Below are 6,000 nucleotides of genomic sequence, written 5' to 3'. Positions count from 1 at the left end.
ATGCTAATCTCGAAGGCTATGCTTTTGTGCACTGCGATTGCTTTTGAGGCTTGTGTGCTCGGGCCAGTCACCCACTGCTCGATTTTTCAGTCACGCGACCGCAGTCACAGAACAGCTGAACCAATCAGATGCTGACGCTTATTTTACGCGTCGATGACATTTCAAGCAGACGCGAACAGCATTTTTAGAATAGGGGCCCCAAACGTTTTGGGGCCCCAAAGAAATAACGTCGACACCACTGCGCATGCGCGAGACGCTAACTGGGTTTGGGTTTTGCGTTGGGCACGCTCACGACCTACTGTATTTGAGTAGGTCGTGGACACGCTATTTCGCCGATTTAGCGGGAGCCCCAAAAGCAGCCCCAAAAGTTTTGCGTCAACAAACAAGGCGGCACCCAATGCCACCCATCGAAGCGGCGGCTCTCCGAGTACCAAACTCGGCTTGATTCGTGGTAATGCGTGAAGTTCGTAAGCTAGGAGAAGTGACTGCGGTTATCGCTTTCTCTCAACTAACGTGTGTAATGAAGATTGATTCATTAGACGCCGCTGATTCTGAATTCGATTGTCGATTTCATAGCTCGTAGGCCTAACGTGGATTAGCTTGGCTGGTGAAAGCACGTCAAGTTGGTTACTCAAAATTATGCGCAATAAATCGCTTGCTGCTAACAGAATAACATCTTAATTGCAATTAAATGCAAAACCACGAAAGTCGAAATTACTCTTCCTATCATAAAATGGTATAGTTTATTTTAATATTTAGAATAGTTTTTCTTTGACACCGTAGTGGCGCTGCAAGCGCAAGACGCTATTCGCAGACGCACGCAAAGCTAGAGTGTACTAGACAATGGTCGAGTGGGCCGAACGGCGCTCTGCCGCTGAGGCGCCGCATGTGGACAAATAGTGCGAGGGCGCTGCGAGCGAACTGGATTGGGGCGGACAGACAGACAGACAAAGAACTTTTATTCAGGTCCTGAGGAACTGCGTTTGGACGCCCCCTTTCAGGGGGAGTCGGTAGCAGTCGCGGGCCGCTCCCACGCAGGGACCGGAAGACCGTGAATTGGACCTTGGATTGGGGCGGAGATGCGCTCCGAGGCATATTCAACGTACTTTCGCTGCGGCCGCCGAGGCCGATTGCGCATAGTACGCTCTTAAAATAGCGCTTTATTTCAACTGCAAATTTATGTTTACGCCATTTTGCCAAACATATATATTTGAGGCTTACATTATACAACGCGACGTCTTCAATTTTGCGGTCGTTGTCAAGCGCATCGTCTGCTAGCGCGCGTGCGTTCGCTACGCGGACGCTGGCGGACGCCCAGTTTTTCTCGCAGAACCTCTGCGCAGTACATTTTTTAATGTTTTAGTTGCTTCGGTGCGCCCATGACTCTTGACGGCCAGTGTCAAATGTAGTTTTAACCAGGAGAACTGCTGTTTTCACCACTGTCCTCTAAAAGTAACTGGTATGTATATCCGCACCATGAAGGCTACGTAAGGAAATTTTATTATTGATATCGTGACATTTTACACGCGATTCTTGTTGGTGGATATTGATCAGGGACAATGATCGAAGACAACAATATTAGAGTGAAAAAAACCAGGTTTATTAACGGTGTGGCGCGAAGAATGACCAATGTATTTCTAGGTAATTAAATCAAATGGTACATAGACATATATATATATATATATATATATATATATATATATATATATATATATATATATGTGTGTGTGTGTGGGTGTGTGTGTGTGTGTGTGTGTGTGTGTGTGTGTGTGTGTGTGTGTGTGTGTGTGTGTGTGTGTGTGTGTAAGGAAAAAAATAACAAATATTCTAAATGCAATAATTGAAAAAGTGAGAACTCCCGACCGGAATAAGCGCACGTGTTTGTAGTAACAAACACACTTATTAGTGAATACTGGATCGAAATACAACGCTCATTCACAGAAATAATCTTCATAGCAGGCAAAACCATGTTTTGCCTGCTATGAAGATTATATATATAATCTTCATTATATATATGCTAGATATAATATATTCATTATATTAGATATATTCATTATATATATGCTAGATTATATGCTATGAAGATATATATATATATATATATATATATATATATATATATATATATATATATAGGGTGTTTCAGCGAACGCTTTCAAAATTAATTTAACGTTGCCTATGGCAGATAGCACAATTCTAGTTAATGAGCTGGTCTACTCGAAGAGGCGGACATTACTTGCAGAAGAAATTGAAATGCTTAATCGAATAATTAACGAAAATTCACGAATTAAATTTTAACTTATTACCTGATGGTCCATATTGCAATTTACAAATTGTAGCCGTGAAGTTCACGAGGCGGATCCACTTGGAATGAATTCTCAATATGACACCAGTTTCTAGATATTAATTCCCGAACTTTGAGTAGAAATGCATTGGCGTTCCAGTTAGTTTTGTGCTGCAATGAATAAAGCGACGTTTTCTTAAGAAACTAACTGGAACGCCAATGCATTCCTCCGCAAAGTTTGGGAATTAATATCGCGAAACTGCTGTCATCCCGAGCATTCATTCCAAGTGGATCCGCCTTGTGAACTCCCTGGCTACAACTTGTAAATTGCAGTGTGCGTGCGTGCGTGCGTGCGTGCGTGCGTGCGCGCCCGCGCGCAAGTGTTATTGATATACTCTACGACGCGACGCCGAATAGTCATTTCCATTCGAATGTAACGCAAATCTCAAAAGTGAGTGACTGCATGCAAGTGAGGACTGTTATTCCAAATGATTTTGCTGCCGGAGAGTCGTGGCTGTTGCGCAGAGGCGCAGTTCCTGAGAAAAATAACGGACGGGTATTAATAAGTCCTGCATGCTTAACAAGTTCCTATAGCTTCCATTCAATATAAACGCCCCATTTTGGGGCCAGCCTGTAAATCTGCTAACTTGATTCAGACAAGAATTTTTGACAGTCTCACCATGTCTGCAACCCATTAAAACTGAGTGCCACATGTGGTACCACACTTTTCTTCAACGAACGCAACAGATCTCCACATATTGTTTCGTTATGGTCGTTATGATAGTGCACCAGATAATTGAACGCAGCCGTTTATAATATACAAGCTGCTGAGTTGAGCGGTCATAGATTTGGGAACGGCATTATACATTCATCCATGAAATATAGGATAAGCGTAACGTGTTTTTCTCAGAAATCACACTCGAGAATAATTGATGTTGTTTACATCCCCAGAAATAAGCCGAAGAACGCAGCCACCTGCTTTTTTTCTTTTTTAATATAAGCAAGTTCTTCGGTTTTACGTGGCAAAACCACGTTGTGATTATGAGGCACCCGGTTTAGTTTTTGCCACCTGGGGTTCTTTAACGCGCACCTAAATAGAAGTACACGAGTCTTTTTCCATTTCGTTCCCATCGAATCCCGCGAGCTGGATTGAACCCGCGAGCTCCAGTTTAGCAGCGCAATGCCGTATCCGCGATATGGGCACTAATTAGGCTACCACGCAGGCTTTCTTTCTTTTTTGAAGTATCGAGTGGAAAAAAAAAATCCACGTACGGCTGACGGCGAAAGATTAGCATATAGAATGGCTAACTAAAACCGTTTTCGGCGCTCGAAGTCCGACTGCAATAAATGACCCCGTACCAATTACTCCGCATTCTGTTACTCGATTAAGGCGGAAACTTGAATAGAATGTTGCATTGCTGTTTACTCTTTTTTTTTAAATCTATACCAATGCTTCCCGTAAATCTAAGTACAAGGCGCCGGATGGGGCAGATATGCTTTACTTGTTTGAAGCGGCAAACAGGAAGGTTACATATGCTGCTTCGTCTGCGTTTCGCAAGACCTACTGATAGAAAACTATACACACGAGAGATACACACGAGAGATACATGCTGCTTGAAGAACGAGAAAAATATTTTTTCTCCAAAGGGAACCGTACAATAACATAGTAGAATAGAAGCCGACACTGCGGCCGCAATGCACGCGCAATCACCGAGCGGCATTAGAAAATAATGCAAAATAAATAAAGAACAGAATGAATGAATGAATGAATGATAACTTTATTTATAATCTGGCGAGTTATTCGGGGATTTGGGCGAATACCCCTGCCTAGGCGTCGGCCAGGAGCCCTTGAGCTCTGGCGGCTTCCTCGGCCCGCTGGACGGCCCAGAGTTGGTCTTCGAGGGCGGAGCTGAGCAGCGTAGTCTCCCAGCGCGTTCGGCTCGAGGCTGGGTCCCCATCTGGAACCCCCCCCTTGTTTGCACTCCCATAACATGTGTTCCAGGGTTGCCCTGGCCTCACAAAACTTCCATTGGTTGGACGAATAAAGCTCTGGGTAACAGAGATTCAAGATCACCGGGTTTACAAACGTTTGTCTGCAGCTGTCGCCGTGCGACCGCCTGTCTCTTGTTCAGTTCCTGGTGTGGTGGCGGAAAATTGCACCTCGCCAGTCTGTAGTGTTCCGTTATTTCTCTGTAACTCGTCAGGCGATCCTCCCACTCCCACCCCTCACCAGACGTCGTGGCCGAGGCGGCGGTAGTGTGGTTGGCGGCTCGGAAGCCCTCGAGCCGCCCCGTGCGCCGCCTCGTTGCCGGCGAGTGATGTGGTGTATTCTGGATGCGTTCGGTAACGCATCCAGAATACCAAGAACAGAAAGAAAATGAATTTATTCTTAAGGCATACACACATGTCATATGCAATTATGAACCCCATTTGATCGGTCTGAACGCAAATATCAGTGCGCGAAGTAGTACGAATGACCCTGCCGAGCTGTATCGCCAGCAGTTTCCAACGGCGCGACCTTGATGCGGCCCAATCCACTTCGACCGCAGCGCCGCACCAGTATTTTTCCACGTCGGGCGCCTCACTGCAAAGCATGCGCCGCCCCAGCCGCTCGTCCCCCTCGACCATATTCTAGTACACTCTACGCAAAGCCCTACTCTAAAAAATCATCACCCTTGCATGCCCCAACGCTAACACCCGCAAAGCTCTTTGGGGCCCCAAACTTTTGGGGCCCCTATTCTAAAACTCTCTGGTTTAGCGACTCGTCGGTCGCATTTGTCAGTGTGAACATCGTTCGTCTTGAGTAGGTTTCTAGTCGCCAGTCGTAATCGGTCGCGCGACCTCGCCTAGTCGCAAGTGTGAATACCTTAATTGTGCGCGGTAGGAAATGCAGCTGGGCTTTGGCTCACACACTGTGCTTCATTCATGCTGCAAAATGTGGAGCGGTGAATTGAAGATGTGTGCCGTAGTTGGCTGCAAAATAGGGACTAGTATATTAAGTATTAATGGAATGAATATGTTTGACCAAGTTCACGGACCGTTACTACACACGGACAGCCTGTGTTGCGACCCTTCTCGATGCACGACTTTCCTCGCGATTTAAAAAAAAAAAAAAAAAAAAAAAAACCACTTTAATTTCACACTTGAATCAATGCGCCAAAGCAAGGGTGACAGTGACTACACCGACAGCCCACTAATGGTCGAAGCTGAATGCTATGTGACAGTCCACAGAAGCAAGCGAATTACAATAATAAGACTTTGCTGCAACCTATTACAAAGTACAGAACAGCTACGTTCCAAGCCTCGCGTGCAGCAAGAACAAATCTATTGCAACTGAGCACACCCGCGATCGATTAGGCAGAAAATAATCATAGTGACCGCACCCTGGACTTCACTGAGTCAGAAACGTGACAATTAAACCGCCGCTTCAATGTATACATTGAAGCCGCGGTAAATATATTTGTCAAATAAAGATCTAACGAAGAGAAAAACACACCCATCCTGATTCAATACATCAGCGGAAAGTTTGGATAGCTTTGAATACATTTTTAGCCTCGCTTTTAGAACATAGCTTAATGAGCTCCGAAATTATTTGTGGTTTTACACGTCTGGAAATTGTTTTAAACACAAAAAGTCACGGACGACAGAATAAAAGACACGGACTGGCGCCCCAGGATCGCCGCGAAAAGGGCCAATATATGGTGCTAATTGTTCTG

This window comes from Dermacentor silvarum, chromosome 8, assembly GCF_013339745.2.
Source record: "Dermacentor silvarum isolate Dsil-2018 chromosome 8, BIME_Dsil_1.4, whole genome shotgun sequence".
Lineage (NCBI taxonomy): Eukaryota > Metazoa > Arthropoda > Arachnida > Ixodida > Ixodidae > Dermacentor > Dermacentor silvarum.
This window is presented reverse-complemented; position numbering follows the sequence as displayed.